We start from the raw sequence: 12,681 nt of genomic DNA, 5'->3' as shown, positions 1-12,681 counted from the left end.
AAAAAAAATAAACAAAAATATCTTCCTTTCTCTTAACAGTGCCCATGAATTTACTACCAAAAAATGTGTGAATGTGTATGGATTTCTGTAAGCCACTTCAAATTCTTCATGGTCTTTGGGGACATGAATATATAAAACATATATCATATTCCAATTTGTAATATATGTATTTATATGTGTGTATATATATACACACACGTGTGTGTGTGTATGCCTGTATGTGTATATATGTATATATTAGATGACGAAGACATTGAGTCATCTGTCCAGTCAGAACTGGGAATGACAGGGAAAGGGAAGGAAGGGAGAGAGCATGACTTAGTGCATTCATTTTTCCTTTTGGAATTTCATTCTCATTTGATCAGATACAGTGTTGTGACTTCCTGTTAGAACATGCACACAGCAGCTTCCCTCCTCACTTGCACTCCAGTCAAGGTTCCTCACGTGCTTCCAGCTGCTTGTTCCGAGACTATCCGTGCTTGAGAACTAGCTTCTCCCTGAAGAGAGGGTCCATGGAGGCTTCCCAGGTGGGGCAGAGAGCTGCCCCTCCAGTGACTCACACCCAGGACTCGTTGCCCTAAGTTTTGGCTGAGTTCTAATTCATATTTCCCTTTTACTATGTCAGCCACCTGAGCTCTTTGCTGGCATTCCTCCTTCCTTGCTTTCCTTTTCACGCTCCCTTCTTTTCCTTCTTCCTTTTTTTTTTATCTCCTCCCTTCCAATAAAAAAATGTCTTGAGTGTTTCCTGCAAAACAAACGAGAAATGCCAAACCCTCCCAGACTCTTTCCCTCTCCTCTCCTAGTCCTAACAAAGCCCCATGGCCAGCCAGTCCCTTCCAATATCCAGAGATATGGAGCAAAATGTTCAATCATAGGAAACCACCATATTTTCTATCATGAGTTAAGAATTGGAATAGCTGCTAACCCTCCTGAAAGAGGAAGGTGGGCACTCAACTCCCCAAGGAGAGAAGAGCTAAATCAGGTAAGGGGAAAATGGTGTAAAGATGTAAAACCCTGCCTGAAAAATGGGATCACAGCGCTTTTGTTTTTCTGTCCTTTACCTTAAGAAATTCTCATTTTATTCTACTGATACCTTTAGAAATGTTAGTTCTCTCCAGACCTGAATTACCAAAAAGCTGGCATTCTATAGAGAGAATCACAGCGCTTTTGTTTTTCTGTCCTTTACCTTAAGAAATTCTCATTTTATTCTACTGATATCTTTAGAAATGTTAGTTCTCTCCAGACCTGAATTACCAAAAAGCTGGCATTCTATAGAGAGGTATCCTAAATAATGTGCTTCAGGAAATGACTATCAAATCTTATCAATATGCCTAGGTCCCCCACACAACAAGAGATATCCTAAATAATGTGCTTCAGGAAATGACTATCAAATCTTATCAATATGCCTAGGTCCCCCACACAACACTCTGTCCTCCTATCTATACTTGGCTTAGGTGGAAGACAAAATGCTTCATTTCTTTGTAGTATTTAGTTTGGGGGAAATTGTGTCTTATTGTTTTAAGGGGTGATCCACAGGTAATGAATGCAGCATTGAAGTCAGTCCTGGGGAGTGGGATGAGTCTTGTCTTTTATGCACACTATAAGGCAAGCTCTATATGGCCTGCAGAATTCCAGAAGCCCAGAGGCACAGCACAAATGCTGGCATTCCCTTCTGATTGCAGCCTTGTGGACTGCCTCTATTCAACAAGATTGAACATGAGCACAGCTAGTCTCTTCTCAGCTTGTCAGCTGCAGCTCGGGTTTTGGGTGAAATGAGGTTTATATTTGCTCTCTCCTTCTCTTCCAGTAGAGGCTTCTTTTACACAAATCATGTGTGTGCATCTCCTTGTACCATTTTAGATTCTTTCTGTCAGCTCCATTCTATCTACATTCTAAGAAATATTCATAGGCTGAAAGACATAAGGTAGAGTGTGGAGGGGAAAGTTTGAGGTTACAAGTGGACTCAACACTGGATTTTAGGACAAACTAAGTCTCTACTGATGATAGCCAAGTTGACTTGCCTCAAAGGTAGGAAATCTCTTATTCTAGAATTTATCTATGCAGACACCCACATTTTAGTTTAAGTAATATTTCTACCTAGGCAGATGAGGGTCTACTTTTGGTAAAATTCTTAAGTTGTAGCAGCGTGCCTGGTCTCTCTTTCCTCTGCCCTCTACACACATCAGAGCTTTTAAAACTGCTGATGCTCAGCAATTACATTAGAGGCTTTAAGGGTGAAATCTAGGCATAAGTATTTTTAAAGCTCCCCATGTGATTTCAGTGTGCAAGCCAAGTTGAGAGACATTATGTTAAGGAATCTCAGGCATTTATGGTTACATGAGGGTGTATCATGAGGGGAAAGAGAAAATTTACCCAAGGAGTTTAACTCATAATATTTCAGTAAGTGTCAACTTCATTTAGACTAAAGTCAATATCCTTGCCTTGATGGGAGCTAGCACTTTGTTAGATTCTCCATAGTTTAGAATCGTGCCCTTGTTTTTGCTGGACTGGAAACTGGGCGTCATGGGTACCCAGTGATAATAGGACTTATGCATCAGTTTATTAATTCAGGATAAATGTGTCCATGGGCCTTTCTGTTGGCAAGAATGTTCGTGTTCTCTATGCTAGGCTTGCCAAATATAAAATTATAACATTGACACAAAGGTAATCTTCCAAGAACTTTCATCCAAGTGTTCATGAAACTCAATAATCCCCTGCTGTCTTCTCTGGAAAAAAATGTTCTCTAATGTCTAACTTGCTTCTGACTGCATGGTTACCCTTTCTTCTTGGAGTGTCAAAACAGATACTGCCAGGTCTGCTTATGATAGCAATACCAGATATTGCCTTCTTGCTCACACAACATTTTAGGGGCTCTTCTTCATATAGTCTCCCTAAAGGGACCCATCATCACAGCTTAGTTTGTGAGCTGACCCTAGAGGAATCAGCCAAACTATCTTCCTTAAGAATCTAGAACTGGGAGAGTGAGTGACATGTAATCACTGATATGATAATGATCAAAAGGTATACTTTTTGCAAGAGTCAGTGACCATGGAAAGCAAAAGGCAAAACCTAATGAAGTCATTAGGAGCAAAGAGGGCATATGTAAACTAGAAAAAGCTCATCTTCAGAGAAAAGCAAGAGAGTAAAGTCACTGAGCAGAAAGAAGCAGACAAGAAGCACTACACCCTAATACATCCTTGAGCTTCCATTACAAAACATTTTATTTATTTTGTTGGTATCTATAAGGTTATATATCGCCACATCTCAGCCATCTCTATGACAGGTTGGCCATGGTTCATGACATTTTATTATCTGCAACTAAAGAATATTGATGCTAGCATCATCCTTCCATGCCTAATTTTCTGCATACTATTCTTCCTCATCCTACAAATGATTGTGTTAGTTTCCTAGGGCTGCTGCATTAAAGTACCACAAACTTTGTGGCTTCAACAACAGAAATTAACTCTCACACAGTTCTGGAGCCTAGAATTCTAAAATCACGTTGTCAGCAGAGCCATGCTCCCTGTGAAGGCTCTAGATAATCAACCTTTGCCTCAACTAGCTTCTTGTGTTTCTCCATCGTGGCATTCCTTGATCAGTAGACATGTTACTTCAGTCTGTCTCCATTTTCACATGGTGCTCTCAACAGTGTTTTTGTGTGTCTGTTTTCTCCTTTCATAAAGACATCAATCATTATATTCAGACAAAATCTGATCCAACATGACTTCATCTTAACTAATTTTATCTATTTCCAAATAAGGTAAAATTCTCAGGTTCAGAGTGGACATGACTTCTAGGGGACAATATTCAACACAGTATAATGATATAATGTATGAAGTTGCTGTCTCTTGAACTTGGGCAACATTGTGTCCCAAGGGACCTTCACGCAGGATGTCCATATTGAAGAATGAGGTGAATCTGAGACATGTTTGTTTGCATCTAGTAAGATAGACAGAAAGGTATTTGAGGATGAAGGCAAAATAGGGGTTAGTTTCTTCTTATGGCCCAGAGCAGTATAACATAGAACTATTAGATCCTGGATATTACAGATCTCAAAAATAAGATGAATTTGAATAAAAATAAGATGATAAACTTCTCGAAGTTTATAAAAAGGTGAAACTATAATCCAAAAGCATCTAGGACACTGAAGCATATTTTCTCCAACAGAACAGAATTTAAGTGGATAGTGGTGCACTGTGCGGAAATACTCTCCATCTCATTGTCTGTTTCTTTCAATAGTCAACATCCTTCATTTGAATGTGCCACTGTTCACAGACTGTCCTGACAGCAGAGGGCAGGGGCTAAATTTCTATTCTCAATGTTTATACAAGACATTCTCACAAGTCACAAATGTGGTGCTACATTCCACTGTAGGTGGCCTCCAGATATTTCTGCATGGATCCCCAAATCTCTATCTACAGAAATCTGAAGAATCAGTCAGACTGCTATTATAAAATCTAGAAAAAACTAAATTTCTGTATTAGGCCCATCCCTTGGTACAATACCTACTCTATTAAATCGTACTGCTATTAGAGTTATAATTTGATGATGATGTACTCTTCAACAATGATCTTCTTTTATAACCCCAATTAGAACATTTGTCTTTTCAATGTCTTTCAGCATCTTGTCAAACCCTGAGAGCTCATTAAACATTCATGGACTTGTTGATTGACAGACAAGGAAGAGGAAGACCCATAGGTCACTAAGCATGGGAACTTAATCAAGTCATCAAATATCCACAAATCCTTGCTCTGTGATGTGCCAAAGGCAATACTGAATAAACAGCCCAGCATGTGAATTCCCAGCCCCCTTTCTACTGGACTGCATGACTTGCAGCAAATTAATTAAAGTCTTGATTCAGTTGCATTTTTGTAACATGCACCACAATAAAATACAATGAAACATGATAAAATACAGTAACTTATGTACTAAAGCATGGTGGTAGATACCTGGTATTGAAGATTTATTATAGGTATACTTTGTACCAGGCATATTTACCAAAATGTTTTATTTAATCCTCACAGTAATCCTCAGAGTAAGTATTGTTACTGACATATTGAAGATGATAAAACTAGAATTCATGTAGGTAGCTTGTCCAAAGTGAGCATGGCACATGCAGCATTAGGACAGGGGTGGTTGTTTGGCTCAGTTGGTTAGAGCACAGCCTTGTAACACCAAGGTCCAAGGTCCAAGGTCAAGGGTTCAGATCCCTGTAATGGCCAACTTCAAAAAAAAAAAAAAAAGCCAAGATTAGGATGAAATGTTTTAGAGTAAAATGAATTCTTCATTGATATGTAATACTTCTTTATGGAAGCTAGGCTAGGTGATCTCCTGAGGCCCTTTCTGGCCATAACATCTATAATACTCTAGTGTGTTACCTGGTATAACACAGACGATTGATTTTTTGGTGCATGAGCCATGAAAGTTTGCAATGCGCATAGCCTATTTTTACAATAACCATCTTTTCTGGGAGAACAGACTACATAAAAAAGCCAAGATTAGGATGAAATGTTTTAGAGTAAAATGAATTCTTCATTGATATGTAATACTTCTTTATGGAAGCTAGGCTAGGTGATCTCCTGAGGCCCTTTCTGGCCATAACATCTATAATACTCTAGTGTGTTACCTGGTATAACACAGACGATTGATTTTTTGGTGCATGAGCCATTAAAGTTTGCAATGCGCATAGCCTATTTTTACAATAACCATCTTTTCTGGGAGAACAGACTACATAGATACAACATGTCATTACAGCTTCTCTCCCTGGTCTACTGTCTTCTTGATGCTCTCTACAACAGCAAGGTTTATTCTCTAACTTTCCTACCTGTATTCCCTCTACCTTTTACCTCATTTTCACAAGTACAAAAATAGTAGCTCACTTAGCTGTTGGTTGGTGTCTATATGGTCTAGAAAAAGTCAGGGAAATAGCACATTCTAAATTGTGTCTTATGGAAGCCCTGACATAGGTGTCAGCTTATATGTTCAAGGTACAGATAGAAAGCATGTTCCTCAAGTGTGTCCATTCATCATTAATGAGATCTTTGTAGCTTAGGACAGAAGGGAAGCTAGTGCCCTGAGCCAGTAGAAGAAAGCAAGTCCTGTCTGGGGGCCATTGTGCTATTTATCACTCTGTGGGGCAAAGAGCAGACCTCCAGGCCCAGACCAGTTCAGGCCCTCTCTCTCTGGGGGATTTCAATAACCCTGAAAGCAATTTAGTTTTGTTTTCAAACAACACATGTGGACTTTCATTGCATTCGTTCTGAGCAAAAGTCATGAAATTGTACTCAGAATTGCCACAATGCCTTGCAGAAAATTCCAAAGAGGAGAAGAAGTAAACAAAAGGGCTGGTACCTAGGAATGCCACATGGTCCTTCACCAGTCACCTCAACCGGATCATTTATTTGAGACTAAAAACTGAATTCTGACAGAGCAGGGCTAGTATAAGGAAATGTGGGTTTGAGTCAGAGTTCTCTAGTGTTAAACTGTGACCTTAAGTGAGCTCCTTTCCCTGTCTGAGCTTTAGTGTGCTCTCTACACAATGAGTATATTTTTGAAAAGCATTGCTAATGAGGGCCAAAGGAGGAAGCATATAAAATGCCTATTAAAATGCAAATGCATAGCATATTCCTAGTAAATGATGGTGGGTGGGGAAAGTGAGTGGTTTGCATGTATGAGGTGCCCCCAGCTGGACCCAGAACATTCCATACACAGACCTCTGCTTGCCCAGGCAGCTGCTGTGGGGTATTCCTCCCATGAGCCTGGAACAGAAACTGCATAAGCCTCAGCATGGGCCCTAGAAGGAACTAGCCCCCACATCCCCTGCTGCAGTCAGTGTAGCCAACCCAGCTTTGTGTCATTTCTCATGTTGGTCACTGTGACTGCTTCTGGCTTTACTGCTTTCTGCCTCACCCCATCTATGCTTCCTTCATTGCTGCTTAACTTTCTCTTAAAAGCAGGTTACCAAGTATGTAAGAACTATTTTGAAGGAGTAATCACTCCTGAATAAACACTCCAGGGATTTGCCACAGGTTCAAGAGTGGAGCTTTAATGCAGGATCTCTGTAGCTGTCATTTTGGTTCCTCAAAGGCCTGTGTACTGCATGCAGAAGGGTGGAAAAGGCCTCTGTGCTTCCCAAACTGAGAACAACTTCTCCTGAGATTTCCATCTGAGTGCCTTGAGAGAGACAAAACAATGTGCAAATGTGGCCTGTCTTCATGTAGTCCAAGTTTAATGGGAAATGATCAGGGTTATTCCTATTTAAAACAAACTCAAATACACACACACAGACACACACACACACACACACCATATACAGACACATATACATGCATACACCAAATTTCATTAATGTTTAAGACAGAATATGAGATTTTAGATATATCTCACAGTAGGAATGGGTTGTCTATACTTAAGATCTCACTCTGTGTTTATTTCCAATTGCCTCTGACTTTAAGGGTGTGTATGTACAAAAGACTAAAGGCATTTGTGGAGGTGTGGAGTCAGAGGCCCAGGTGGGCAGGGACAGAAAATGAGTTTTCTTAACTCTGTGAACTATGAGCTGCTTGCAACAAATCACTGATCCTCTGAACTTCGGCATTCTTATACGTAATTATGAGTGCTGTGCTGGCTATTTGGTCTCCTGTCAACCTCCCAGATTCATGTTCACACCTTCTCTGCCCTGTCCAAGCTTCTAGAATGTGGACCTTGTGGACTGCATCCCCAGAGAGATCATGGCAGGAAATCTCAGGGTAGGAGAAGAGAGACATGGCAGGATGTCTCCTGCTCCCTCCTTAGCACATATGTGGTCTTGGCAGTGGCTACATTTCTCTGTGGCCTTAGCTCCTACTGAACTTAGGAATCACCTTCCCTAGTTATAAGTCCTTGGACTCCTGTAACCTTGCCCACACCATCTGCACCTCAACTTTCATTGAGCCCTTCTCAGTTTTACACTTACTGAGCCATTAATTGTCTGCCCCACCCCAACACACCCTGATGAATACAATTCCAGTACCTAAAAGTGTTGGGTTGCTGAGGTTATTTATACATGTACAATGCTGAGTGCATTGTGTTAAACACTGAATAAGTGTTAGCTATTGTTACTTTCTTTGTTCACTTCTGGGTAAGTGACAGATTACTAAGAGACTCTGTACTAGAAGTCACACATGTTAGTATGAACACATCGTTCCTGAAGATTGGCACCACACATGACTACTCCCTGCTGAGGTTATTTATACATGTACAATGCTGAGTGCATTGTGTTAAACACTGAATAAGTGTTAGTTACTTTCTTTGTTCACTTCTGGGTAAGTGACAGATTACAAAGAGACCCTGTACTAGAAGTCACACATGTTAGTATGAACACATCGTTCCTGAAGATTGGCACCACACATGACTACTCCCTGCCCATGGCCCTGCCCAGGAAAACCAACATGTGACATCATTTATATTTTCCTTTGGGTTTTCCCTTAAGCTAGCTTCTTGACCTTGGAATACGTGTGCCATCACTTTAGAAAACAGACATACTTTTTTCCTGCCCTCTACACTCCTCACACCTACGGATTACAGAGAAGGTGGCTGGCAGGGTCACAGTGGGCTATGAAAAAATGACAGAGGAGGGAAATCAGCTTGGCAGAGCTTTCTAAGGACTCAGGGAAAAGAGACAAAGGACTGTATGTCACAAAGACATCAGTACAGAGAATTGAACAACCCAACCACTAGTGTCTCCCTGGGACTCTGTTAATGATGAATGCTAATAAGAGGCTTTTGCAAATCTTTTATTCTTGCTGGTTAAGGATGTATATATTTCATGAATTTCATGTTTTAATTAATGATTTTATGTCCTATATATTACCTTGGCTTATAAATTCAAATAGGCTCTTGGAGTTTCTTCAGGTAGGAAATGCCTTCCATAAATATAAGATTGTTATTAATCTTGATAATTAATATTTAATTTCTAAATGAATAATTAACCCCATTTTAATTCCACCCTTTTATGATATTCCTGGAACTCTTACTTTCTTTCATGTGTCATCCACAGTGCCTCACTCTTCTGGGGTTGCTTTTGCTTTGAAATGTTGTGATTTATGTTACCTTTGAATTCAGTCTTTGTCTCAGTAAGAGCTCCTGTTAGCAATTCACAGACACAGATTAGGGCTAGTATGAGCAAAAGTGAATATTATTGAAAGGATTTCATGGAGTGAAAGAATAATTTTGAAGCCTGAACAGGAGCTAAGGCCAGCCACTGGCAAGACCATCACTCATGTCCCAGCATTCTGTGAGTGGTGGACGACATTGCCCTCATAATTTAATGTAGGCCACCGTGGGAGGCCCTGCCAAGGCTCTACATGGACATGGGGCCGAACTCTGCTGCTGACCCTGGAGACTAGATGTGCTACCACCATCCTCAGCCATCAGGGAGAATCCTCCAGGGTAGCTGCTCTAGGATGTTACCAGCTCCTGGCGTAATGCAGAAGTACATGTGTCTATTGTACGGAGCCTTATTCAACTGGCCATTCTTGGATAAAAGGGAGGCTAAAAGGAACATTTGATCTGTAGTGGGATTTCACTCCAAACAGTCAGAAATTTCACCTGTTGGGACTCCAGGCATGGAAAATTCCTAGTACAGTTTCCTTCTATGCTGTCTTCACCAAGTTGTAGAATAGCCCCAGTTCACATTCTGCAGTTTCTTCGAAATTAGCACCACTATTCTCTGTGGTTGTGAAGGACAATGTCCCTCTTTTTGTTGAGGGTGTTTTTCCTTCTTCTTTCTTTGTGTTGGGAACACTGGACATATAGTAATTTCCCAGAGTTTGACTTACTTTTCACATGGTTAAGAGTCTGGGATTTAGCATCTGACTGTCTGCTTCAGATCTGTTTAAACCCTCCTCAGCTGTATTAACCTCAACCACCCTGTGCCTCGCATTCTCCTCCTGAAAATGAAGATAACGATACTATCTACCACATAGAGTGTCTTTGAAGATTAGATGTGTTAATACCATGCTACTCAGAGTGTGGTCTATGGACAAGAACAGCTTCAAAGTTGGCAGGGCTCAGTGCAAAATGAAAACGAAGGGATCCTTGTTCAACTATTGTTGGGAATTTCAAGATGGTGATAGCTGAACCATAAACCAAGCATGGGTCCCTTGGGAGTATGGTATCCTGTCAGTCTCATGGGTCACATGTCCATGAAGCAGCTCGTTCTGTGAAGGATTGTAAGTGGTCCAGAAAAAGTGCAGACATTGGGAGGAAGCATGTAAATATTTTATAGTAATTTGACATTGTCATGACATCAAAATGTGTGATCAGTGAATACATCTTGTTGAACAGGGTAGAGACTAGTTTAAATGCTGTCAAACTTACTTGTTAAGTTGCATGTAGCACAAGTTTTGCATTGGTCTTGACCAGTAGAATTATCATCTAATCACAGATTGAAAGTAAGAAAATTGGTTGTGACTGATAGTTTGAGAAACACAAAGCTAATAAATGCAGTATACTTATGACAGTACCTGAAACATAATTGTATGCTCAGAATTACATCAGTTATTGTTATCTGTGATTATTTTTAACACAAGTTCTTTAGTTCCTCTGTGGGTGTGTGTGTGTATGTGTAGACATGAGATCTGCTTTCTCAGAATTTTTGTTTATTTCAAACTTTACTTAAGCCTTACAAATTCTTCATGACTGTCCACTTCCTATTCAAAACCTTCCTTCCAGTCCTCTCATCCCTCTAACTGGGTTAGTTATCCCTCATCTGTTGCCACCTGGGCTTATTTGTATATTTTGCTTTTACCATACTGTAAGGTTATTTTATATGTATTTCTTCATGACCCTACAAAGATTGTGATGTTTTCCTTGAGGGCTAAGAGTGTGTCTCATTCAACTTTGAATGCCTAACTTTTAGCACAGTGTTAGGCTTACAGTAATTGCTAAATAATTGTTCAATAAAAAAAGGAAGAAAAAGAAACAGAGAACAGAATGAAATAAAAAGAATGTATGCCACCTAAAAGTGTTGGGTTGCTGAGGTTATTTATACATGTACAATTCAGAGTGCATTGTGTTAAACACTGAATAAGTGTTAGCTATTGTTACTTTCTTTGTTCACTCCTGGGTAAGGACTTAGCTATTTGACCAATAATTCATTACTTGTCGGATTTGTCTCCTGATTCCCCTATTCGCTACGACTTCTTTATCTCTTTCACCTTCTTCAGAATGGTGCAAAACTCCCAGAGCTGTTGAGATTGTGTCTTCAGGAATTGTACCTTTTACAATTGTATTATTTATCTACTCTTCCTGAAATGTCTGCTTTCCCAAACACTTTCTTTTATCTCCAGGAGTTCATTGAGGTTGGAGCCAGTACGGGAATTGTACCTTTTACAATTGTATTATTTATCTACTCTTCCTGAAATGTCTGCTTTCCCAACCACTTTCTTTTATCTCCAGGAGTTCATTGAGGTTGGAGCCAGTACATTCTAATTATTTTGAGCCTATGCAAAGTGACTCATGACTGTTCTGGTAACAGAATTAACACAGACTTATTTGCATTGGTCACAGTCAGAGCACTTAACCTAGATTCAGCCCTGGGTATCTCTTCCTTTGGCTGATTTTGATCTGTGTCCTCCACTGTACTAAACTGTAACTGTAATCATAAGCTTTCAGTGGGTCCTGTGAATTTTTCTAGTGAATTATTGAAAGTGAGAGTGATATTGTTCGTAAAACTGCCAACTATTAAGTTTGGAGGTGACGCCATCATCTACAAGACCACCCTCACTCCTGATGCCTACTGCTCTTCTTGACAATAATAAGCAAGTATTTGCCTGGAAATTAAGCACCATGAGAGCTCATAATTAACCTGACTGATTTGCTAGAGACTCTTTTACAGAGGGAATATCCATTTGTATTAAAGGAAAAATATATAATGATTTATTTATCCTTAACGAAGAATAATGTTTCATATTTTTTTTGTTTGTTTGTTCTATAAATCTATTTTAAACATACAATGTGAAATAAAAAATCTTCATTAAAATGTTTATCATAAGATTGCTTATAACAGAGAATATCTATAAAAAATGTAACATCCCAACAATAAATGAATGGTTAGGTAAATTATGATGTAACCTTTCAATAGAATAGCATGCAGTCATATTTTACTAATAATGTTTAATTACATGTGAAAATGTTCATGATATGCTGGTAAATAAAAAAGCAGGATGCCAAATATTATTTACAATATAATCTTACATCTAATTTTTACTTTACTGAATTTTCTAAATTGCAGGCAACTAGCATGTATATTTTCGTAATAAAATGAGTAAAGTTTATTGCAAGAGCTACTTTAGAGTCAGAAATTTGGCACTGGAGAATTATGCTGAGCTTGGGAAACTAGGGATGGACCATTTTTGTGCTTCTTCAAATTTTTTGTACATTGTGCAAGATGTATCCTTAAAAAGTTTGAGAAACATTTAAAATACTATACTAAGTTTTTATTCTATTATGAAGATGTATGTAAACAGTTTCATCTTAGTCAATAAGGGTACTTCAAAAAGTGCATGAAGGGCCGGCCCGGTGGTGCACTGCTATAGTGCGCCGCTTGGGAAGCATGGTGGTGCTCCCACCGAGGGTTCGGAACCCACATACAGACCGGCCGCTCACTGGCTGAGTGAGGGGCGGGAGCAACGCCGAAGG

This window comes from Galeopterus variegatus, unplaced genomic scaffold, assembly GCF_000696425.1.
Source record: "Galeopterus variegatus unplaced genomic scaffold, G_variegatus-3.0.2 Scaffold1530, whole genome shotgun sequence".
NCBI classification, from domain to species: Eukaryota; Metazoa; Chordata; class Mammalia; order Dermoptera; family Cynocephalidae; genus Galeopterus; species Galeopterus variegatus.
Note: the sequence above shows the minus strand (reverse complement) of the source record.